General features: G+C 51.5%; 1 pseudogene; it reads left to right on the plus strand.

The window, feature by feature from the left end:
• LOC119112812 (uncharacterized) overlaps nucleotides 1-25,406 on the plus strand; it is a 47,375-nt pseudogene that overhangs the window by 18,912 nt on the left and 3,057 nt on the right.

Below are 25,406 nucleotides of genomic sequence, written 5' to 3' on the forward strand. Positions count from 1 at the left end.
TGGACCCGTGGCAACGTTAACTCTGCACCTGCTTGCCCAAATTTTACGTGGCTATATCAACTTGATGTTTTGTCGCAACTTCACTGTAACTAAGGCTGTTCGATTCATCTGCTTCTTGAGCTGAAAATTTTGGAAACAATATTAAGCATTGTTTGGAATGACCTATCAAAGCCATGTATCGGAGGATTTTTAAACCCTTGACCTTTGAAAACCATGTTCGTTTCACAAGTTTGGAAGTCCTTAAGCCAGTACTGTCAATGTCGAGCCCAAACCGGAGTGCAGGGTCGGATATTGGTCGGAGAAATATACCGTACGTGTCTGGTATCAATGCATCGCGAGCTTATCTGTTCAAAACAGTCTGAAATCCCAGAAGGGAAGGGAGGGTAGGGGTTGGGATAAATCTATCCGTTCTCAAGAGCTGCACGGGAAGATCGTTAATGCCAAGCAGGTATAACTTCGAGAGATGTAAGATGAGCACCAAAGCGAAGCACCTCAACTGAACAATCAACCTTCGTTGTTACATTGCGATTATGGCGATAATGTTGGCCAGCTCAAGACGTCAGGCACTATAGTTTGCGACGAAGCTAGGCTTAGATCACGGCCACAGTGCTTCCAGGAAGCCTGCTGGAAGTCCACGGGACATGCATAGATCAGCTGCAGGAGTGGTGCGCCGCCTGCCCGCCAGTGACGTAGCACCTACCACGGCCGCGTTTGCGTTCATTGTCGAGCCACGTTTGCCGGAAATACGATCCGTTGTTGCCTGCGCTGCCAGCCTGCGCACGCCGTTGCTGTGACGGTGTGTGTGTGTGGGGGGGGGGGGGGGGTATTGCCGGCTATCAGAGACCATTCTCCACTCTCCCCACCTCTATCGCTGTCTACAAAGGCGTCCATAATGCCGAAAACGCCATCATGACCGCGGGTTGCCGGGACGGGTGGCGGAAAGTCATCAAAACATCCAAGATTGTAGCGTCCGGTGCTTATATCATCCAGGATTGCAACATCCAGTGCTCAAAACGTTCAACATGCGTCCAATTTCGCGCCCATTGGGGGCGTTTATGAGATACAGGTGCGCAACGGCCAGAGTCGCAAAGTCCAGAGTCGTAAAGTCCAGTGTTCGGAACGTCCAGCGTTCCTGGCACCCATATTAGTTTGGATTCCTGCCGTTAGATGACACAACAGAAGGATTTTTACTCTTGCCGCTTTTGCCCTCTTCTGTCAATGGATGGTACAGTCAACCTGGCATTCCATTGATTATCACGTGATGCGTACAGTGGAGCATGGTAAATATAAATTACCTAGACGCCTGGCGGTCGTGTCCGGCCTGGGCGCGGCCGCGCCCCGACGTCCACCGGCGGACTAAGCCCAGGCGCGCCGGGCGGCGCCGCAGCCGGAGATGTGGCAGCTGGCGCGGGCTCGGCCGGGACCTCTGCGCCCGCGGCGCAGGCGGACGCTCTCGCCCCGCCGCTGCTGCCGGAGTCCCATATGCCGGGGGGCGCCACAGCTCATCATACAAAGAAGATTTAGATTGTCATATGGCATGACCTGGTACTATTTGAATTTCTCAATGTTTCATCTTGCATTGGACATTTTCTGGAATGACGGTAATAGACAGCCGACATCATAAAACGTTTATAAGCTAAAAATTCTTCCTGCTTGTTCTTGCATAGATCTTATGCCTACATACAGCAGTTATTGTAATGCCGGTTAAGTGCGAACATTCTGCATACGCATCGCAACACAGACAATAGGATTTACACATTACAGTTAAGCATCATTGACAGGCAACAGTGTATTTTTTAAAAAATTTTCCCCGTTTATTCGCGACACTCAAAACACTCAATGTTCCGGTGTTCTCCGCCCTTGCAAACACAACTCACTGCTAAGTACACTGGCCCCCTCCGACAAGGTGCCTCTATTGCTTCAGGGGCCCCGACCAGCGTAATTCGCTGGCCTTGCCTTGTCCCTGCTTGGGACTGTTCGGTTCTAGTGGTGCCTGATCGACGTAGAGGCCTTCATCGACTCCGGAGGCCCGCGATCGGCTCAAAGGGCCCTCTGACCGGCATGAGGACCCAGGCCGCAGGGCCGGGATCCCTAATACGATTTCCGCCGAGCCCTTCGGGCTCTTCAAAGCCACCAATCCGATATTTGAACGTCTGTCCCCAGAGGCCTAAGGCGGGGGGGGGGGGGGGGGCAGTACCCCTGCCCATCTCCTGTGTGTGCCACTGGAGTTGGACAGCCTCTGGGCTCACCTGTGCGTCTGAGCTCCGCGTCCATCCCATTGTAGATCGCTCTCCCCACAGCCATATACCCATTGAGCGGAAGCGTCGTCCGAGAATTTGGCTGCCGGCGGTTTTTTTGTCGGACAGACTATGACACCGATTGGGGCTTCACGCCTCACCGGCCGCCAGGGCCGTTTAGAGGCGGAACACCTCTATTACGGATTTAATCAGACATTAGGTATGTGGCATGCGGTGGTGGAGTGGGCGGGACCAGGATCAAACAGTCCAGAGATGAGCACCCCAACCACTAACCTCTTTACCATCATCGCCCCTCTGCAGCACGCCCTGCACTCGTCTTGATAGACTGGTGGTGCCAGACCCCCTAAATTCTGCACTAACGAGGTTCCGAAGCGTAAAAGAAAGAAAGGGTATCGAGATTGATTAAGTGGATGGCGAATGCAAGCTCCCGATTCTCCCAATTCATCCAGCTTATCGTAAACCAGCTCAGTGGCATATACTCGGCTCCGCTGTTCAGATAGTGAATCAACAGCGCCTTTAAGCGCGGCACGTGCACAGTGTTTTGCAGGACGGTTGACAGATAATTAGATAATTCGCAGTCGACGTTTGCTTTTTGACTTTCTGTTTACTTGCAAACAGGAGTGCGGTTCTCTTTTCAGTTGCACAGGATTCGCCCCCGCCGTAGCTTGGGCTCCAGCCTGCAGATCTGAGAAGAAGTGAGCCAAATTCGGAGAGAAACCCGTTTATTGTCATATTACGAAGTTCTCTTCGTTGTTTTTTTGTCGTTCAACCAACCAACTTGTTTTGCGAAACTATGCTCCCGTTTTAAACGTACCTAATTGAAGAAACGATTTGTTCGTAGGCTGGCCATTGAGCGCGTCTGACCAGGCTTCCAGTAGAGATGTCAACAGTCTGACCAGATTTCCAGGTTTCCATTGGGCGCGTCTGACCAGGTTTCCAGTAGAGATGTCAACAGTCTGACCAGATTTCCAGGTTTCCATTGGGCGCGTCTGACCAGGTTTCCAGTAGAGATGTCAACAGTCTGACCAGATTTCCAGGTTTCCATTGAGCGCGTCTGACCAGTAGTTTCCGGATTCAGCTTATGAGACAGCCCCTCCCCCACCTCTTGAGAGCAGACGTGAAATTCGGAATAAGTCTTGTTTGCAGGAGCGTGCGAAAGAAGTTGCAGTGAGAGGAGGGAGGGAGGGAGAAGTAGCCAACTAAAATCACTAACAATACAGGTTAACCTATCAGGAGCTGAATATCAACATGTGCGCCTACCTAGAGCTGTCATCAAATCAATCAGCCTTACACATCAATCATCAATTACTTAAAAAATAGGCTGTGAAACATCACCTACACATGCAATAAATAATGCACCAAATTACGACCGAAAATTTTGTCCATAGCCCACAGTATTAAACAGCAGGTAACCCGACAAGTGCCTTCGATGATCACCGTGTAGCTACTGCCTAGTAGTAGTAACCTGGTATTTCCGATGCCACGAGCCAGGGATCAAAGCCTTGAATTCCTTAATACGCTCCGGCCAAGGGCGTGCTGACCCAGCCGAGTTTACGTGCATATGCGAAACGTTGCCCGTGTCCATGCACAGTGGTTTAACTGGGCCCTCTATCGGGCATTATCCGGCCCATTAAGCTAAGGGTTGCGATGAAGTGGTACAGCACCCTATCGCCTAGATCTCACACGCGCTGGATTCTATGAACGCTTGACGTTTTGAACTCTGGATGCTGCGGTTCTGGATGCTGCGCGCCAGAACATTCTGATTCTCTCCTGTTCAGAGACATTGGACGATTTCTGGATGTGAACGCTGGGTGCTGCGATTCTGCGCGTTTTGACCATAAGATGTTATGAGCTCTGGATATTTCAATACGCATCCACGGTGGGCCGGTAGTGGAAATTATGCAGGCGTCCACGTGGGGCTTTGGCACCGACGCAGGCAACAGTTCAATACGCTTTGTGCTCGTGATGCCGGGTAGGCCGGCCTAATGGTGTGCATGAAGCGGCTGGGCGGTTGTAGCGACTGTGGAAACCGCTGCCGATCCCGACCTGCTGCGAGCCGCCGTTGGTTCTGGCTTGCTGCGAGTCGCTGCCCGTCCTGACCTGCTGCGGCGCGCTGTCCGTCCTGACCTGATGCGAGGCGCTGCCGACCCTGACATGAAAACTGCTGCAGACCCTGATCAGATGCGAGCCGCTGCTGATTCTGACCTGCTGTGAGACACTGTCGGTCCTGCCTTCCTCTGACCCGTTGATAGTCTTGCGATGTTGATGATGACGCTTTGTAAGGAACAGATCGGGCCGTCTTTAGAAAGCTCATTTTCACTGGGAGATGTGTAAACAATTCGGGAAATCACGATGACTCAGCACAGCACGACGGAATGGCACCCTGACCTTGCACCCATTGATATGCCGTACCGGCAGGCCAAGATGCAGTGTGCGCAGATATGGTATGCGAGGTACGATGAGACGCTTCGTAAAGCTCTGACGATGCAGAGCCTCGACCAAGCAGCTGCCTGGCACAAAACAAACGAAATAAGGACGGGCAGCTCAAGTCACGCAGTCCAGGTGGAAAGGTGACTTATGCGTGTGAGGAACCCACCCAGCCATTAGCAAACATCGGGCATTTTCAAGCCCTCAGAAGCAAAAATTTACTATCCCTCTCGTCCTTTCTTTCTTCCTTCTTTCCTCTGTTCTTTCTTTCCTCTCTCCCTCCTTTCTTTGCTTGCTCGCTCTCTTCCTCCCTCCCCTCCTCCCTCCCTCCCTCCTTCATTTTCTCCCTCTCTCTCTCCCTCGCCCTGCGATGATTTACCTTGCGCTCGAACTAAGGAAGCCAAACATCGCCAGCATTACCACTGCATTGTTAGTCTCGTTGTCCGTTGTCTGTATAAATTTACCAAAACTTTTTGTATATAAAGTACGCATGCTGCCGGTGCTGACGTGCCGAGTGGCGACGCCTCGTGGAATTGCGATTCTAATGACGCTTGGACCGCGTTCTAGGAAACGTTCATTTAGCGAAGCTCCGTCGGTGCAGGCCTTCAAAGGCTTCTGATTAATCTATGTGAGTACGGCGGTGTGCGCTGGCCACCGGGCTCCCGAGCAGCAAAACTTACAACTTAGTATGACAGCAAAACATCGTGTTTCAGTGACACCTTGTGAGCACGCAAGTCATAAAATCCTTAGTTTCCGCTGCAAGTCTGTTACAATTTTTAGATCAGCTGGCGAGAGCTTCAAGGGGCAGCTCTGTCGTGGAGCGTCAGTGTGTGTCTTGCAATCTTCGTATCCGCTAGCGAGAGCTTTAGAGGACAACTCTCGCGAAGCGTCAGTGTGTATTGCAGTCTTTAGATCCGCTAGCGAAAGCTTTAGGGGACAACTCTCGCGAAGCGTCAGTGTGTATTGCAATCTTCGTATCCGCTAGCGGGAGCTTTAGGGGACAGCTCTCGCGAAGCGTCAGTGTGTATTGCAATCTTTGGATCCGCTAGCGAGGGCTTTAGGGGACAGCTCTCGCGAAGCGTCAGTGTGTATTGCAGTCTTTGGATCCGCTAGCGAGAGCTTTAGGGGACAGCTCTCGCGAAGCGTCAGTGTGTATTGCAGTCTTTGGATCCGCTAGCGAGAGCTTTAGGGGACAGCTCTCGTGAAGCGTCAGTGTGGGTTACGCTTTGTCAGTCTAGCGGTGGGGGGCCGCTGCTGGGCGTTTCCCGACAGCAGATTGCCCCAGCAGCAGCCGGATGGTCGCGATTAGATTACCATGCAGGCATGTCAGAACAATGGCGCAGGCGGAACAGGCTCGACTATGGCGTCAGCTAGTGTTCACGGAGATGCCATGGCGCAGGCGGAACAGGCTCGACCATGGCGTCAGCTAGTGTTCAAGGAGATGCCATGGCGCAGGCGGAACAGGCTCGACCATGGCGTCGGATAGTGTTCACGGAGACGTCATGGCGCAGGCGGAACTCCGCTCGACCATGGCGTTAGCTAGTGTTCACGGAGTCGCCATGGCGCAGGCGGAACTCCGCTCGACCATGGCGTCAGCTAGTGTTCACGGAACTCCTGCCGCCATGGCGCAGGCGGAACGCCGCTCGACCATGGCGTTAGCTAGTGTTCACGGAAACGCCATGGCGCAGACGGAACGCCGCTCGACCATGGCGTCAGCTAGTGTTCATGGAGACGCCGTTGGCGAGGCGTGGTCGAGTCTGGTCTTGATTTAACTCACTAACCCTAATTAGCGTAATCCCAATGTAATTACCGAACCTAGCAATTAAGGAGAATTTGAAGACGGCGGTCTCGCTGTCAGTGGAATCTGAACATATACTTCAGGGTATCGCGGTGCGGAACGTCAGCCCACGAGCCCGGCGTCGCTCACGTGGTGCGGGACGTCAGCCCACGAGCCTGGCGTCACTCACGTGGTGCGGGACGTCAGCCCAAGGGTCCGGCGTTCCTCTTGTGACCAAACTGAAGTCCATCAAACCTGAGCCGGGCTTCGTGGTGGCAGCTGATGTTGAAGTCAAACAAACTAGTCCAAGAAAACCATGCTGTCATTGAATACAATGCTGACAAAACGATAACGCAAACGAATCTGGTTGAACATAGTACGCGCTGTGGTGTTGTTAAAGCCGCCGTATCATGTTCGTAATTAGTGTCATCGGCTGTAAACAGACCCGCCGCCGTCTCCGAGGTGCGGCGCCTGTCGTGCTGTCAGCCGGCGTCGCGCGCCGGCGGCCGGCCGTGGCCGCGACCGACCGTCGCCGCCCGTCCAGGCCACTGGGACAGCGGTCGGCCGCTGCACGCGACAGATGGCCGGCGCGGCCAGTCGGTCGGCGCGACGACGGCGATTAGCGCGAAGATTTCTAGGCCAGCGGCGTGAGATCGCCGCCCTCAGCTGCACGCTGACCGTGTGGGATCGGCCCCGGCAAGACGGACATTGTTGTAGCACATGCGCGCGCATGCGGATAAACGCGGCTTACGGGCGCAGCTGGTGCGTGCTGCGCTTTCTTCGGGTCTGCTGGAAAGACCGGATTTACCTCTGCAGATATGACGAGCAGTGGCACGGGTAATGATAGGATCCCGTTCTTTTCTACGGGACAGCTGAATGAACCCTTTCAGAAGAACACAGTCGCCTTTACTGACGGATTACAGAGAATCGGACGACACAGAGATTTCGCTCAAGAATGACGGCGACCGACGAACGTTTCGAAATCGATATGACACGGGACTTGGGCTCTGATCGCAGGACGTTCACTTTCACTGGCGCTCGGCGGAGGCCCGGTATCGGCCGCGCACGGCCGTATATGGCGACTCTCCGGGGCGGACGCACTGAGTGCCGGGCCATGTCGGGCCGCTCGGTGGAGAGCGGGCGCCGCCGACAAATGTGCGTCCGAGGACGAGCCCGCTACGGGACCGGACTGCTGAGTAGCAGAGGTCGGCCCGTCGCGCAGCTCTGCGGCGAACGGCACGTCGCGCGGGCGGCGGCAGCGTCACGTCAAAGCTGAGGCGGACGGTTGTTTCGCCGCATTGCTGTTCGGCTGCGTCGGAGCGCTGTCAGCTTAGCGTTCGCCATTTCAGCCCCTCCCCCCCCCCGCCCCTTTCAAGTCCTGAGATTTTCCTCATTTCTTTCGAGTTGCCTCAAATGAGTGGTAGAGATTAATCTAAATTGTTGGAAGTTTTAAAAGGATAGTAATGTTCTTGGTGATGGCATGAGCGTGCAATTTAGGACAAGGTTCTAAAAGCTTCAGTCGCTTGCTTCGAATCGTGTCTAGGATGTGACTGGTTCCCAGATATAGGTCGTTAAGATATTCAATGGTTTGATATACAATATACCAGCCATACATGCATGTTTATACACCAATGACACGTCTTACCAAACATTTGTGAGTAAGGCACGACCAATGTGTGTGTGTTACTTCCAAAACTAGCCTAAATACCCTTGTGGATAAACCATGTAATGCCTGCCTCTTCTGGTGCGTGTCTCCAGCCTCCAGCAAAATGACAAGTGCTACGCTACATGATATTGCAGAGAGAGGTGATTTAAGGTGGCATGTCTCTTCACCTGCGCTTGTGGGAACGAGTTGGTGCAAGTGCGGCCAATGTGGCACAAGCTAATGCCTTGAAGTCACCTTTGCCAAAGTAAAGTTCAGCGTAGAAGTACTGGGTGGTAAACTGAACACTTAGGTAGCAAAATGAAGCAGATAAGAGCTATCCGTCTTATTCAAAATGCCCACCTTGTCATAAAATTATTCTCGGAATATGCTATTTTTGCTAACATGAACATGCTCAGGGAAAAAACAGACCCCAACCCGTCTAAAAAGCGAAGTGAACAAATGCGAATACGTCATGTGTCAATAGTGCCGTAGCTTACCCACTGCCCACGTGTGAACATTGCCGCAGCTTACCCACCGCTCACGTGTCAACAGTGCCACAGCTTACCCACTGTACATGTGTCGATAGTGCCGCAACTTACCCCCTGTCCATGTGTCGACAGTGCCGCAGCTCACCCACCGTCCATATGTCGACAATGCCACAGCTTATCCACCGCTCACGTGTCAACAATGCCACAGCTTACCCACTGTCCATGTGTCAACAGTGCCGCAACTTACCCCCTGTCCATGTGTCGACAGTGCCGCAGCTCACCTACCGTCCATATGTCGACAATGCCACAGCTTATCCACCGCTCACGTGTCAACAGTGCCACAGCTTACCCACTGTCCATGTGTCAACAGTGCCGCAGCTTACCCACTGTCCATGTGTCAACAGTGCCGCAGCTCACCTACCGTCCATATGTCGACAATGCCACAGCTTATCCACCGCTCACGTGTCAACAGTGCCACAGCTTACCCACTGTCCATGTGTCAACAGTGCCGCAGCTTACCCACTGTCCATGTGTCAACAGTGACGTAGCTTAGTGCACCTTACCCACCGTCCATGTGTGGATAATGCGACAGCTTATCCGCTGCCCATGCGTGGACAGTGCTGAAGCCTTCTTCTGTCCATGACAGTGCTGTGGCCACCAAGTGCGCGTGCCCCCGCGAGCCGGCGGACCGTCGCCATATGTTCGGCCACGCGGTTGACGGCCGCCCTGGGAGCGTCGCTGCCGCTGCCCGCCGTGACCGGCCGACCGGCTTCCGCTGACCGCAGATGGAGGGGCAGAGAGGGCGGCGGCTGCCTGCACTCGGGAGGCCATGAGCCGCTGCTCGGAGCCCCTGCGCGTGCTCACCGACAACCGGGACTTGGGCTTCGCCGCCACCGAAAGGGAGCTCTCCAGGCTGTGTCCGTAAGTGGCTATGATGGCAAACCATGTTGGCGCTATGTATGCACATGTTGTAACTGTTTGGTGTGCTCCTTTATTCCAGGAAAAAAGGAAGTGTTCGTATAATTGCAAGCGTTTGAAGAAACTTTTGTAAAATTAGCATTATTACGCTTTCTGACGTAATGCTTCAGGTGTTCTTTGAGATGCGAGATGACCGGCGTTTCTTGCAATTAGCGTTATAAGGCTGTTTGCTTCACGAATATGCGCTACTACTGAACAGCATTGGGCGTTTCGAGTAAAGCCCATTCAAGTTATATATATATATATATATATATATATATATATATATATATATATATATATATATATATATATATATGTATATATAGACACAGATGTGGCTGATCTTTGTAGCCGGCTTATGTCGGATGTTCGATTGCGTGAGTTTGTTCATTATTGAGCACAACTGCGCTTTCCGCTCATAGCGTAACGCTAGAATATTTTCCTGCTCATGCTTTGACCGTAGTACTCAATCGTTTTTAGCCCGCATTCCACTTAGAGGAGAGTGAAGTTAAGAGAAGAGAGTGGTTCACTCAGCAGACCAAAATCTGGAATCGAGTGCCGGTACGTTGGGGCGTATTCCAACAGCCACCGCGTCGAACAGCGGTGATCAGGAACCTATTGAGCCTGCGAGAGGCCTTTCGTGATCAGTCCTTGTTTCAGGGACGGGTTTTTAGCAGGTGCATGTGTCAGGCGGGGAACGGACAGAGCAGCACCACGAGCTGAAAGTGCCGTATAGCACGTGCGATGCGCTCGTTTAGGCTTCAAGGTTCTGCGTCCTGTCAGCAAACAGACGGTGACGTAGGGCGACGTGTGTTGTTCGCACACACACACACACACACACACACACACACACACACACACACACACACACACACACACACACACACACACACACACACACACACACACACACACACACACACACACACACACACACACACACACACACACACACACACACACACACACACACACACACACACACACACACACACACACACACACACACACACACACACACACACACACTATGAATGGCTGAATTTGAATAGAAATGAAGGTACTTACGTGGTGTGAGCACCTTTCATTGATGAACTACGAATTAACGAATTCAATGTTAGTTTCCGAAAATAAATCGATATTTCCTTTGTACTCTGTCGGAACAGTTTATTGAGATGCGTGTTTAAGACCGCTGTTTCGCCCAGTGTAACAGACCTTTTTGCGTGCACCTGTCCGAGAGAATCTTCCCAATGCTCTGACATCAACTGCTCTGACGCGAACGCGCCGTAGAACTGTGGGAACCTCGCCTCTCACCACCTGGCCTCCGGCCGAGTCAGACAAACAGCCGCTTCAGGGACTCTCTGCCATCTGCTGCACTTGGTGTCTGAAATATTTGGCCGCGGCTGTGGGAACCGGTATGAGTATTTAGAACACGTATGATGGTCATTTCGCGGAGATAACATACAACTTTGGTAATGCGTGAAACGCCTAGTTTGTTCTTGAAATGTCAGATTACACAAAACACCTGCGACGTACATACGTATGTACGACGCTGACCTAGATACGGCAGAACAGCAAGCAAGAGGTCGATGGTAACGAAAAGTAGCCTGACACTTGTGGCACACAGGCGTGTGCAGTGGTGTACTTCTGACCGAGACGCGGCCGAGCGGCAGACGAATGTGCGGTGGTACAGAGCAGTGTCCGGCGGTACAAAGCGGTGTACGACGGTACAGAGCAGTGTGCAGCGGTACATAGCAGTGTCCGGCGGTGCAGAGCGATGTCTGTCGGTACAGAGCAGTGCCCGGTGGTACAGAGCAGTGTGCGGCGGTACAGAGCAGTGTACAGTGGTACAGAGCAGTTTCCAGTGGTACAGAGCAGTGCCCGGCGGTACAGAGCAGTGTGCAGTGGTACAGAGCAGTGTCCGGCAGTGCAGAGCAGTGCCCGGTGGTACAGAGCAGTGTGCGGCGGTACAGAGCAGTGCCCGGCGGTACAGAACAGTGTGCGGCGGTACAGAGCAGTGTTTCGGCGGTACAGAGCAGCGTGCGACGGTGCAGAGCAGTGTCCGGCGGTACAGAGCAGTGTGCGGCGGTACAGAGCAGTGTGCGGCGGTACAGAGCAGCGTGCGGCGGTGCAGAGCAGTGCCCGGCGGTACAGAGCAGTGTGCGGCGGTACAGAGCAGTGCCCGGCGGTACAGAGCAGTGTACGGCGGTACAGAGCAGTGCCCGGCGGTATAGAGCAGTGTCCGGCGGTACAGAGCAGTGCCCGGCGGTACAGAGCAGTGCCCGGCGGTACAGAGCAGCGTGCGGCGGTACAGAGCAGTGTCCGGTTCGCGATCACCGCTGGGCTTGGGTACGTGGTGGTGTAGCGCGTGCAGCAGCCTCCGCAGCCTCTGATGCCGGAAAACCTGACCACGATCGATGGTAGCGACGTCGGCTTCCCCGTGCGATATGAGGTCGGTCCCCAGGCAGCTCCTAACGATGGTTTCGGTATCGACCGAGCGATAATGATATTTGGGCGCGCCTGTACTGGATGTAGTGTCACCCGACAGGCATGACGATGTGCTCAAATTTCGCACACCGTGTCCGCGGCTGTGTTTCGACGCGACAGGGGTAAGTTTTGTCCATTCCGGGCGCAAGACATCAACCGTGAATATTTTGGTATTTTCTCTTGTTTTTACCAGAGAATAAAAAGCATACTATTCTACTAAACGAGGTAGAGGGCGCTACCTTAAAACGGTGCAAGGTTGTTGTAAGTAAGCAAGGTTTTTGCAGACAAATATTCTCATACGCTCTCTTATTATCGTAGTGGAAAGCGAGTGTAATAAATGGCACTGCCTGCAGAAGGACAATGTGGTCCGTCTAAATAAGCGCAAACCGAGCCGTGCAGTTTTAGTTCTCCAACAAGCGTTTTCACGCTTTCTTCGCTGCGCAAGGGATAGCAATTTAAATTCGATACGCTCTGCAGCTGAATTCACGTCCCTAGCTGCTTTGGGTGCCGAGATATGACGCAAAACGTGAAAGACGGTGCCGACCACATCCATCTCGCTGGTTCGTGCACGCGAGATACGCATCGCGTGCGACAGCACAATCTATGCCACGTGATTGTCTCTTCGATTGCCATCAATGCATGCCAGTCCACAGTGGCTCCGTGCCCTGGGTGCTGAAATGTGGCACACAGCTCTAAAACTTGCAGAATACGCACCTCATTGTTTCCGGAGCTTCTGAATGTGACACGTAACTCGTGCGTGCGCACTCGCGGAAATGAATAACTGAGCGTTTAAGTCCTTATTGTGGCATGCCAGTCCCGCGTCGCTACATGCCATAAGTGTGAAAATGTGGCGTAAGACATAAAAACTGCCGAAATCGGCAAACTGCATCTTTCCAGCTAGTGAACACGTGGCACGTGACACGTGTCACCGGCCATTGTCGTCACGCCCTTTACGTTCCTTATCTCGTTACATTCCATTTTCCTGTCGCTCCAAGCCTTGGGTGCCGGAAACGTGGCAAAAAGTGAACGCCATTGAAAAATGCAAAATCCACCTTGCCAGCTCGTGTAATCGCGACACGTGGCCCGTGTGATCAAAAACTTGGTGCCACCCAACCGCCCGTTTGATTCACTATTGACGCATGTTACACCCGAATCACTTCGTAACCTAAATCGCGAGACGTGGTGCAAGACGTGAAAGTTGGCGTAAGCTGAAAAATCCATCTTGCCAGCACGTGTGCGCGTGACACGTGGCACGTTGGACTGTATCATTTGGTAGTTTCCACCTTTCTATTCAATACCCTATTTAAGTATTTCATTCTCCGGTCGCTTCATGCCCTGGGCGCCGAGACATCGGAAAACGTGAAAACCCGTCAAAAATAGCCAAATCCATTTTTTTAGCACGTAGGCGTCATGAAGCGTGACACGTATGACCAACCATTGATGTTTTGCCTGTTCAATTCCCTGTCGAAGCATGCCACTTCCAAGTGTCCTGGGTGCTGAGATGTGCCACAAAACGTGTACACCCGCGGAGCATCGCAAAATCCATCTTTGTGCGCGTGTCGCATGACACGTGCGACCGTACCATTTCCCATACCACAAGTTTTCGTGCCACTCTCGGGTTGTCCGAACCGTCCTCCAATTGTCAAGATTTTGGTGTGAGATTGCGTAATCGGTCGAAAACAGTAAAATACGGCACCCATTCACTTGATCGTATCGCCGTCTGACCTTGAACTCGCACCGGGGGTAGCCGAGAGGATACTTTTTGGTACATGCGTTTCCTAGCAACCGCTGTCATCGGTGTTAGAAGTAATGCTGACCGAAATCGCCCAGCTATAAATGTTCGGGTAAAAACGTTGCAACTTACGAAATACTTCAAACGACAAAGGCTAGATTTATAACATCATTTTGTAAATACACTTATAATTTCCTGTAGCTCTACAACTAGCTTTCAGAACCAGCACAGTGCTCTGGAACAGGAAAGTTCACGTCACTAAAACCTACATCGTCGAGCATATATTGGACGAAAGTGATAGAAATACAGTGAAAGTTCCCCAAATATTCTGCGCTTGCTACTTTCTGTTGTTTCTGTGCTTTTTTTGCAACTAATTTGGGCCTCACACAGAGCCGTCCAATGATCATAAGCCCGCTACGTGGTCCAGGGGTCTAAAATTATATTTCCCTGAGGGCCTCGACTTCTCAGGCCCTGAATAAATCGCAACTGAGCCCACGAGCGTGCGTTCCGCTCCCTCCTCTTTCTCCAGTTCCCAACTTACTCCTCCGTAAATACATGAATTCCTGCAAAATAGCACATCATAGTAATGAAAGTCCCGCGAAATATAGGCTTCCCTGAAGGATCTTGGAAGATGTGATATTATCAAACTCATTCCTATTTCCGATTCCCTTTTGCTATGCAGTCCTCAGAGCCAAAGAAAAACGTGGAGGCATAGTAGCCTGAATGTACTCCTTTTGACGTGCCAAAACAGCGAGGCCCACATAAAGAGAGCGTAGGCATTTAGGTTTAGATTTATACTTAATTACATTCATTTAGAACATTTGGGCTTCATAATGTTTACGGCACCCCAGGTCGGCCAATCCTGTGCTCACTCCTTTCCTTAAAACATATGTGATAATTATAAAAATGTTCTATATTTCGAACATACTTCATGCAGTAACTTGTGTAAGGACCCACGTAAAACCGGCATCTCGGATGATCCCACGAGAATTCCCAATGCACGTGATCCCATTCAGGTCAGACAGGTCCCGCGCTACATGAACTGGCACCTTCCATCATTTCTTGGAACTCCGTCGGCTGTACTCTTAAAATTGCCTAGCCATTAAATGAGATGGTGCACTGTGCTGGATGTCATTGACTTATCATTGTGATAGTCTAGTGGTCCGCATACAAGAATGCCGGCTGAGCACTCGAAGACATGCAAATCGTAGACGGCGATATGGACAAGATCATCAGCTTCAACATGCCATTCAAATGTATTCAAATCGACAAAACACACCGTAGCAGACACAACGAGGCGACGACAGTTTGGACGCATTCCGTCTAAACCAGACATAACTCCCTATATCAAAGGAATTGTCAGAAACACAGCAAGATAACATTCACAAGCTGTACAAGTGATTTATGCAGCCAAAAGGGAGCCAAGCACGGCGTGCAGTTTCCCGTCTTCAGGCAAAGTTGTATAAGGAGTTTCTGACGTAAACTTTTTCTGTTAACTCCAAACGCAGTCCTGCAGGCTGTGCGGCGCTGTGATCACAAACCCATCATCATAAAACCATCAAATACACCGTCAAACGCCATCATCACAAATCATCGCATCACTTCCGAAGCCACAAACAAGACATAAGCTTCGCAACGTTAAATCGGACTCCTTCCCAGCCTGCGCACTGCAACAGCCTGAGCCGGGCTGACACCTGGACCGGCATGTAGTGAGCGGCTGGATGCCCCCAAAACAAGCGTTATAGGTTCCCGTGTGCGCACCAACTCTATTCTTCCATACATGCAAACACCAGAAATCTTGCACACTTCCCCGAACACATTTAGACTTAAATGCGTGCCATCACTTCAAACTCTGTATCTGGAAAGATTCGGAAGGTCTCAGACAGCAAAGCCCCACTAAGCCTGTAGCTAGAGGAATACACTGAAAGACCCGGATATTTCCACAAGAGGGCACCTAACGTAAAAGAAATGATCATACCTCTGAAATGAGAAAAAGCAATCTGCATGAGAACATTTCTATGGTGCGTTGTCTGTTAGTTCAACCACTCAACTTGCCGTTCCCTGACATCAACTTTATATGACATGTCCAGCGACCCAGCGCTCGATTTTGCTCCACGCAGTCCTGCAGGCTGTGCGGCGCTGCGGCACCGCTATGCCCAGATCCCGCTGCTACGGGTGGTAGTTTCTTTCTGCCTTCGGAGGATGACCAGTGAGCACACCCCGCCGTCCACGAAGTGAACAGCTCTTCCGCCTCGCCGGCCGGAGGACAGGGAGGACCGGCCGGAGGACCGGTGATGGTGACCACGTTATTCTGCTGACCTTGTTGACGCTGCTCATAGAGCTGGCTTTGACCGCTAAAGGCTTGTATCCGACGCCAACTTTTAAAACTTAGCCGCTTGCAACTTGTCTCACAGTTCACAGCGCAACCGCGCGTCTCACAAGCTTGCGATGCACTCTGCGACTGTAGCTGCCTCAGTCGTGAATGTTTGGAAACAAAATTCACGCCTCTAGCTGTGTTGCCTGACGCGATATCAACCAAAACAAAATAAAAGTGGTCAAAAACGGCCAGTTTGATATGTTTACCCATCGCGCACGTTCAACGCGTGACGTGGCGCCACCAACTTGTTATCATCCGATGACCCATGCGGTTATCTGTTTGGCCGTATAAGTCTCATGTTGCTGCGACCCGACGTTTTTGTGATATAACTCCGAGAGTGCACGTGTGTCGGCCCGCATGCGTTGGCAGGCGCAATCGATGTCGCCCATGCTAAACCTATGATGGATTTTTGCGCCCTTTTTTCGCCTATCACGCGCTCATTTTTGCGAAATGCAGAATTATAACATGAAACAGAGTACTATGGCATCAGCCCTTGGTCGTGTGAAAATTTCACTTTCAAATTTCCTTATCGTATGGCCTGTGCCTGATCTCAAAGAATTTTGGCGGACATGCCTACACACATTGTTCTTTTCGCACATTAGTAGATAGAAGTAGATAGCTAGAAGATAGAAGAAAGATATACGATGAGCAATGTTCAGGTATAGCATAATGACGTCAAGCGGGAATTACAGTAAAAATAGTGGTAGAAGCCAGAGCCAACTGATGGATCAATTACGGCGTACACAACTCCGTCACGTTTAGCAGAGGGGTTATAAGGGTGACTTTTACTAGCTCGTCAAAAAATATACTTTCAAGTGTAAGATATATAACACGCCAGAAAATTTCAAACACAATGGGAAGTGACACCTCAGCGCAAAGATGAGTCTCATGTTTGGCACAACCGGCAGCAACGAAAGTCTTATTTTGTCAGTTTTAGTTCAGTTGGTCAATGAAGGACGGGTGCAGTTTTGCGGAAGGATTGAGACAAGGCATTAGTTTTACGGATGGAATAGTTGCTGTGTGCATACAGCACACCAGATGAGCACGACATTCTGAACAAGCACTCCATCCGTGAAATAGGTGATTCGGCTTCTGTTGGCGAGTAGAGAACACACATGTTCATCGTCGATTCGCCATGAAGTGATAAGTGTTCCCCGTTTCTCTTCATTGATAGATGACGTGTGCTCTCAGTTTATATCCATCAGTGGACGATGCGTGTTCCCGGTTTCATTACACCGATGCAGGACACGCGTTTTCATTTTCTGCTGTCCAATGCAAGGTCCGTGCCATCATTCAGAACTGTCTGATGGAAGTTCCGTGCTCTCGGTTTCAGCACGCTGATGGAGGGAATTGACTGCATGGAGAACTTCGCAGTGGACTGCCTGAAGCCCCATCACCGGTCGTACTTCAATACCCTGTATGCTGGCACGCAACGTCTGATCTCTGGCCTGTGCTCGCCTGGAGACTACCAGACCGGTGAGCCAGTCGCTCCGGGGGCACTGCCGTCGTGTCGCTTACCAAAGTGCTCTTCTTTGCGAACTGTTCTCCCTCGGGCCGCGGCTGCAACTCCGGGTCCGTGGACCGAACTCTGAACCGATGCAGCGTCCCACCTGGGAGATTGACACACATCGTCATTGATGCGCCAGGGACTTGACAACTTAACAGAACGCACCTGAGCGTCGTGAAAGCCGGTTGACAACGCATTCGCATCTTCAACATTTGCTGAAGCTGCGCATTCAGGGGCGGCCCCGCGGCTGAGACGATCGCTCACGTGACCGCTTTGTGGCTTCCCGTCCAATAAAAAGCGTTCGATGATTTGGATAATCAAAGGCGGTGGACTGGCAAGGTCATGTCGCATAGAGTGGCCGCGGGATTACGTCACATGGCACGGAAAATCTTCTTGTCTTGCCTTACTTGACGTATTCCGCAACAGGTCAAGTTAACACAAATTACGTGAAATTGAAGTTAATGTATTGGGGTAGTGTCCGTTTGAGCATCGCTACCATCCGTGCTCAATGCCAAGGCCATCACTCAAAAATTAAATCACTTTAGTTACTAAACCAACAGAGGGCGCATGCGTGACCGCGCCAGCTGTATGCCATTTGGGCACTGTTGTTGAGCATTAGTGTGCGTACTAGAAGTAATAATCAGAACCAGTGGCGCAGACAGGGAAGGGGGAGGGGGGTACAACGGGCACATGCCTCCCTAGGTCCCGGCCCCAGGGTCCGATTTCGCGGCCCGAAGAGCCCGAGAGGTTGTTCGCAAGTCGTATTAAGAGGACCCAGCCCGCACGTCTGGGTTATCAAATACCGATCAGAGGGCCCTTTGCGTGAATTTGAGGCCTCTGAATCGATAAGGGCCTCTATTTCAGTCAAGCACCAGCAGTACCGGATAGTCGGCTCCGCGTCCATCTGGGCCTGAGGGATGGTTCCTTCGGCAAGGACACTTTCGGGGCCCGCCATTTACGTTGGTCGAGGCCCTGGAGTCAGTGAGAGACGCCTGGTATCGGCTAGGGACCGACAGTGCCTAATAGGGTTCCTGTGCTGGCTAAGGGCCCGGAGTTGGCCATGGGCAGTGTCGAGGGTGGCCAAAGAGGGGACCAAAGCGCCATGCGAGACCGACCATCAAGGGTCCGATTAGGGGCCGAAGGGCCCGAAGGACTCGCTGTAGGCCACATTACGTACCCCGGCCCGTAGGGACAGGACCTACAGTTTCGGTCAAATGGCCTTCTGCATCGACTGGGAACCCGTGTGACAATGCGGGCCAGTATTTCGGTCAGAGACCACCTGCACCGAACAGTCGGCTCCGTGTCGTTCTGCGCCTTGGGGACCATTCCCCAAGCCGGGTCATGGCTGGGCCAGCGATTTGCTTTGGTCAGGGCCCTGAATCAATGAGGGTTCCCCGTCTTGGTGAGAGGCCCACAGGGCCTAACAGCGGGCGCTATGTGGACGACGGGTCACGAGTCGGACAGGGCAACATTTGCTGTACAGGGACAGGAACGGAACGCCGAATGCCAGAGAGCTTCATGCGTTGGTCGCGGCGACTGACAATGAAAGGAGCTATAAGACGTTATGATCAGAGTCCACAATATGAGACAATGAAAGGCTTTTGTGTCCGTCACGGCTCAATCCCAAAGGTCATCCTCCCCACTTCAGCCAAGGGCCTGTTGAGCTGAACTGAAATCTCAATGTCAATTATAGGACTCCCGGCAGCGATAAAGTATCTGTTTGCGTCAATGAAGAACATGCATCGATCCAGAGCCAACTATCCGGCTTAGTGGGCCTCCCGCATATGGGAGCGGACCACTACATGATGCATTTCCTTAAGGACCTCCGGACCAACCAGGAGAGCTTGCCTGCCGTGCTGCCAGAATGACAGCTGGCAGGCTCCCCACGCTTAGACTGAATGGCCCTCCAGCCCTGACCGGCAACGATAACGCGCCCCCTTATGTTCTTCCCGTGGGCCCCCTGCCGAGAGAGATCGCGTTCTTTCCGCGGGGCCCACTGCCAGGAAAGATATGGGGGTTTCATTAGTGTTCAATAGAGTGGATCTAAAGGTCACAAATGAAAAAGCCCCACCCATCTTTGCCCAAGGACGTCCATCATTTTGCAGCATTGACTGGTGCAAAAAAGCCTGCGCGCTCGCAATCTTGGGAGCAAGACCATCGATGGCCAGGATTCCAAGTTCCGTAAAACTGAACGGCATTGGCCGCTGCAGATGATATGAGGCGACAGGCACCTGGCGCGCGAGATCGACAGTCGTGAAATAATTATTCCGGAGGTCTTTCAAAAATAATTTTGTTCCGTTCAACGATAAGACTGGGACGCATACCTCACCCGTACAATTTCCAGACTCTCCCCTGAACTGATTAACAGCTGCAGCAACACGAAACGTAAGGGTTCTTCCTTTTCTCTTCCAGTTCAACCACCTCATTCCAGCACTAGTTAACGGTGCTATAAATGCTAATCCGTTTCGGTTGTCAATATCAAAATCGCACAGCTGAAATATCCCACCCGGGCTATTTTGTAAACGCATCAACGCGTTACCCGACAGGGGCACGCTTCGACAGGCGTGCTATTTCCATCGTAGATTGAAACACTTACACGCACGAAGTTGGATAGAACTTTACTCAGACCTGACCTTCGCACCAGTTGAGTGCTGAAATGTCTCCAGTGTGGCGTCGTGTTGAGTGCGGCCGCAATATCTGGCGGCCCAGACCGCCGTCGGTCCTCGCCGCGGGCAAGGATTTGTGGCCGTCAGCTGCGCTGCTCTGCCCTCGATTGGGCCGTGATTCGGCCGGATCATGGCGCCATTAGACCACGGTGTCATCGGACCCCAGTGCAGTCGTACTACGGTACCACCAGACCATCGTGTCACCGGACCATGATGCCGTTAGACTACGGTGTCATCGGTCCCAGTGCAGCCGTACTACGGTACCACCGGACCATCGTGTCACCGGACCATGGCGCCGTTAGACCACGGTGTCATCGGACCCCAGTGCAGCCGTACCACGGTACCACCGGACCATCGAGTCACCGGACCATGGCGCCGTTAGACCACGATGTCATCGGACCCCAGTGCAGCCGTACCATGCCACCATGAAATTTAAGTGCAGCCGGACCACAGCACCACCGAACCGAGGCGCCATCGAGCGATGGTGCCATGTGACCAAGGGTTATCGGACCAGGGTGCCAAAGAACGTGCCACCTGCGGAGCGCGGTACCACCGAAACATAATGTCATTTGGCCAGGGTGCCCCGGAGCCAGGTGCTCTTGCACCGCCGTGTTTTCACCGAAGACTGCGGCCACTGCTCCGTGTCTCCTGACTTTAGCAGGCTAGACACCGGGGCTGCGACTTTCAGAAACGGTGAATGCATACACATGTATGCACGCCACACTGAGCATTTTTGTCACTGCCTGGACGGTTGCGAGACGCGAGCCGGATACACACGGACGTTGTTACTGCTCGTCGCGCCGACACCATTGTCAAATTTATCGCGACCCGAACATGAGCGTTTGAATTCGCGTATAAATTGAAACGGTTTCTTTTGCCTGTCTGCTACCTGCTACCTGCGCTTAGATCTCAAGATCAGTGTAATAAACTACCAATGCACATTTGTCACGCGTCTTGAGCTGACTTAAATATTACAGATTACTGCGGTGCATTGTGAGCACGATTTTAGCTCTGCAAAATTGGGCTCATTTTGATATGATAACTGTGAAAAAGAACTGCAAAAGGGACAATACATTTTTGCCTTCTCCGAAAGTCATATCTGAAAGCATGACACATCCCATGAACAACATCTTGAACAGATTATTACGCATTTCAAACAGGGACAAGCGTGTACCTTTACAGCAAGACTATTGCGAGTACATGCATTGGAATAGCGTTAAATCTGCGAACGAAACTATGCACGGTAATTTCCCGGGCACAGCGGTCAAGAAGTGGTAAAAGATGGGTGAGCATCTTTTGAAATTGAGCCAGGTTGGTGCACTGTTTCTTCATGCTCTGATTGTAGGTTGTCTTATGATTTGTTTGCCGTAGGCAAAACTGGAACACGGTCTAAAAAGCGCCTACAGGATGCAAAAGTGCAACCAAAGTATACCTGTGCACATTGGGTAAGGAAAACAATGGAGACATTTGTGCAACCATTGAATCACATGGTCTCAGGGCTTACACATCGCACATACTGTAACACCTACTTAATCTCAACGTGAGCAAACGTAATGTCAGCATTTTACTTTCATCGTCATGAGCAGTCTTAAGAATGTTCAGGTTAAACGTCGTCCTCGCTTAGAGCGCACTACAGAACCGCGACAGCACTGGGCTGAAACCACGCTCTCAACCAGAGTCGCTTCTGCGTTCTCTGAGCTTGCAGTCGCGGAACGGCTGAGTGATGGCTTCCGGCGGGGTATCACAAGCATTTTATAATTGCATTCCAGGCATGTCCTTCACTGCATCAAATGCAGTGCACACCTGAAGCTGCCTCTAATGAATTGTATTACGTTCCGTCAGTGGAATTACGACGCCCTCCTCGTTCCCTTCGCATCCAGTTTTTATCACTTCCGCTACAAGTACTTACAATAAATTGACCGTCATATATCATCACGCCGACTGCCATGCCGTGACGTGGACACCAATCGCCGGGTGGTCAGACGATCATATGTCATCAGGCCGACTGCCATGCTGGTGGTCAGACCATCACATGTCATCAGGCCGACTACCATGGCGGTGGTCAGACGATCATATGTCATCAGGCCGACTGCCATGCCGTGACATGGACATCAATCGCCTGGTGGTCAAACGAGCGCTGCACAGTACTGACGAGAGCCCCACGGCGTCTTGACGGGCTGAACCGCGCCCGCCGCCCTGCTGCCATCTGTCAGTGGCCGCTAACATCGCACTTCGCTCTTCGCCCTGCAGAGTACCTGCTGCACGCGCCCTGCATGCGCACCGTGCAGCGCGGGGTACGAGGTGTGCGCCGACGAGTATCACTCGCAGATGGACCTGATTACAATCGACTCGCCGGCGGCAGACGCTGGTGACTCTTCCGTCCAGATCCAGATGCTCTGCTGGTAAACACGACCCTTTGATGTGTTGACAAATACTGTGTGCTTAGTTTGTGTTGCGCTGCTCGATGGATATCTGTGTATTTGTGAGCACTTGGCTGTCTGACTAGGTTTGCCAGCGGAGGGAAAATGGGACTACTCTCGTTTGTAGAAAAAATATTTGAGGCACTAGACGTCATATGAAGCCGTGACAGCATACAGTTCAGAAGTGTTGTTACCGACGCCGGAGCACTTACATGCTGGACGGATCCGGTTAAATCCGGACAAGACGGGTGAAAACGGCATGAAAAGGAAACATCGTGCTGAGCAGGCCACGGGCATGACGATCGTATTCTCCCACCGGCTGGCGTGAGTTGGTCGCGTCGCTCATGGCCAAAGCGCTTAGCGTGCCAGGATGCAACGTTGCAATAAACATCGTAAAAGAGGGATGAACAGTATGACAGACCTATGCCAACGCCGTCCAAGCCCGTGCGATTGCCGACGTTTGTATGGCGTGGAGCTTACGCTGATCTTAGCTTAACTTCCCAGTGTCATGTGAAACCACTGAATTTGGGATGTAATGCAACTTGTCATCGTTACAGGAAAGGAAGCAAATGCTCAAATATAAGACTGCGACAGAAATAAACCTTTAGGCAAACCTAGAAATGAAATTTAAAAAAAACATGTTTGCATCGGAAATGTTGCAGAAAGCATTGCGTATGAGAAACAAATGTTGTGAGCAAAAAGCACATGCGAAGTGCGCACGTGCATGCGATGTCTAGAACTGTGTACTCACCCAATGTGTCGCAAAGAGATCTGCGCACAAACATTTGCGCGTAGAGTACTGCATCCACCACGTGATTTTTATAAACCATATTTGGTGCATGCAAATGATTTTTTTTTGTATGTAGATATTTGCACCCGGGGCGTGGCGTATGAGGGTAATGACTTTCACTAGTTTCGTACGTTTTTTAAACTAGTGGTTTTAAAGTTAGCGAAGATTTGTCTGAGAAGATTTGTGTATGGAGTCCGGGATAGAATAGTTTTCGAGAAAGTGTAGGCACGCATTGTTGATTTATTGATCCTCATCGGTAAAATGCACGCTATTTCAGCTCGTTCAAGAGTTACCTTCACTGTTCTCAACAAGCAGTGATGCATAGATGTGGAATCGGCACGGCAAACTTCACCAAGAACTTTCTAGAACGACTGGCGGGACCACTTGTACAAGTGAGTAACAAGCAAGACCAACCACACGCCCACAGTAGCGACTCTTCTCTCTTTGCTCTCGAAAGGAGCTCTTGTCAACTTGTGTTTTGTATGCGGGATGGCAGATCTTGAGTGTCGGTACAAGTGCATGCATTCGGCCGTGGCCATCCAGGCTTCAGTTTGAATCGCCGCAGCTGGTTCCGTGTTACAAGGCTCCTTCAGTGTCACCTTGTGTGTTGTGTATTATGGGGGCCGTTCGGGCAGTGTGTGTGACCTGCGGGTTGTGTGGTTTTGGGACTGTTTGACCGGTGTGTGGCACCTGTTTGTGGTGCAATATTGGGGCCGCTTAGGCAGTGTGTGGGACCTACGTGTTGTGTGGTATTGGTACCGTTTGGGCAGTGTATGCGGCCTGCGTGTGCGTTCTATTGGGACCGCTTGGGCAGTGTGTGGGGCTTGCGGGTCGTGTGGTTCTGGGACTGTTTGACAGGTGTGTGGCGCCTGTTTGTGGTGCGGTATTGGACCGTTTGACCATTGTGTGGGGTCTGCTGCAACGACCTACAGCTGTGTCACAAGCCATCACTTCATTCCACCAAGACCGTGTGTGTGTCATGAAGGTCTGTGTAGGAGTGGTGCTTCGTAAAAAAACAACATTTGATCGAGGACGAAACACATATTCTGAAGGGAAAGAGCGAGGGGGCAAGACAAGGCTAAATTCTCGACCCCGCTCCAGTGCTTTTAAGCGTGGGGTTGCGTGCTATTGGGGGGAGAGGCTTAACATCGGGGTAAGAGGCAAGCATTTCAAAGATGAATAGAGTATTTCATCTGTGAATCTGTGTTGTTTAGAATTTTATGCTCACAGATGCTGCCTTTTATTACACCAGAAACTACTGGTTGGACGAAGATACCACACCATCAATGAAGCACATCATGAAAATATCCAGGGTTTTTAGGTGCGCTCATGGTCACCAGTGATACCAGTTACGTAAACAAAATTAGATTAAAAAAGTTGATGCGGGTGAAAGATAAAACGTGTTCCAAACTTTCCTTAACTCTGCCGAGCAAAAAGAAAACAAGCAACCAGAACAAATAACATGATAAGGTATTCGTTCCAAGTTCCACGCACTAACAGTATATACCGCGCCCTGGAAATGGCCGGCTTGAATCGCATACGGCTGGGCCGAAAGGTCACGACGTTTCCTGCCGGATATATCGTCAAGATGAAACCTACCAAAGGCTGTCAAAGCGAAAGGTCTACCAAGAATTTCTCTCAGGACTTGGCATCCTAACTCTCGATACGTCGGCTAAGCCGAAAGCGCCCAATGAACCACACAAAACATGAGATTAAAAATTCGCTCCCAAAGTCCATTGCTGTTAGACCCCAATGTTGTTAACGCACTGACTAGTGAACAATGCTGCCCAAATCTTGCAAACATATGCCCTGTTTGCAACCGCCATTTACACATCGGAAGCTGTGCAAACGGATGAATATCGCCATACCGTC

The sequence above is a fragment of the Pollicipes pollicipes genome, unplaced genomic scaffold (genome assembly GCF_011947565.3).
Source record: "Pollicipes pollicipes isolate AB1234 unplaced genomic scaffold, Ppol_2.1 Scaffold_7261;HRSCAF=8764_pilon_pilon_pilon, whole genome shotgun sequence".
NCBI classification, from domain to species: domain Eukaryota; kingdom Metazoa; phylum Arthropoda; class Thecostraca; order Pollicipedomorpha; family Pollicipedidae; genus Pollicipes; species Pollicipes pollicipes.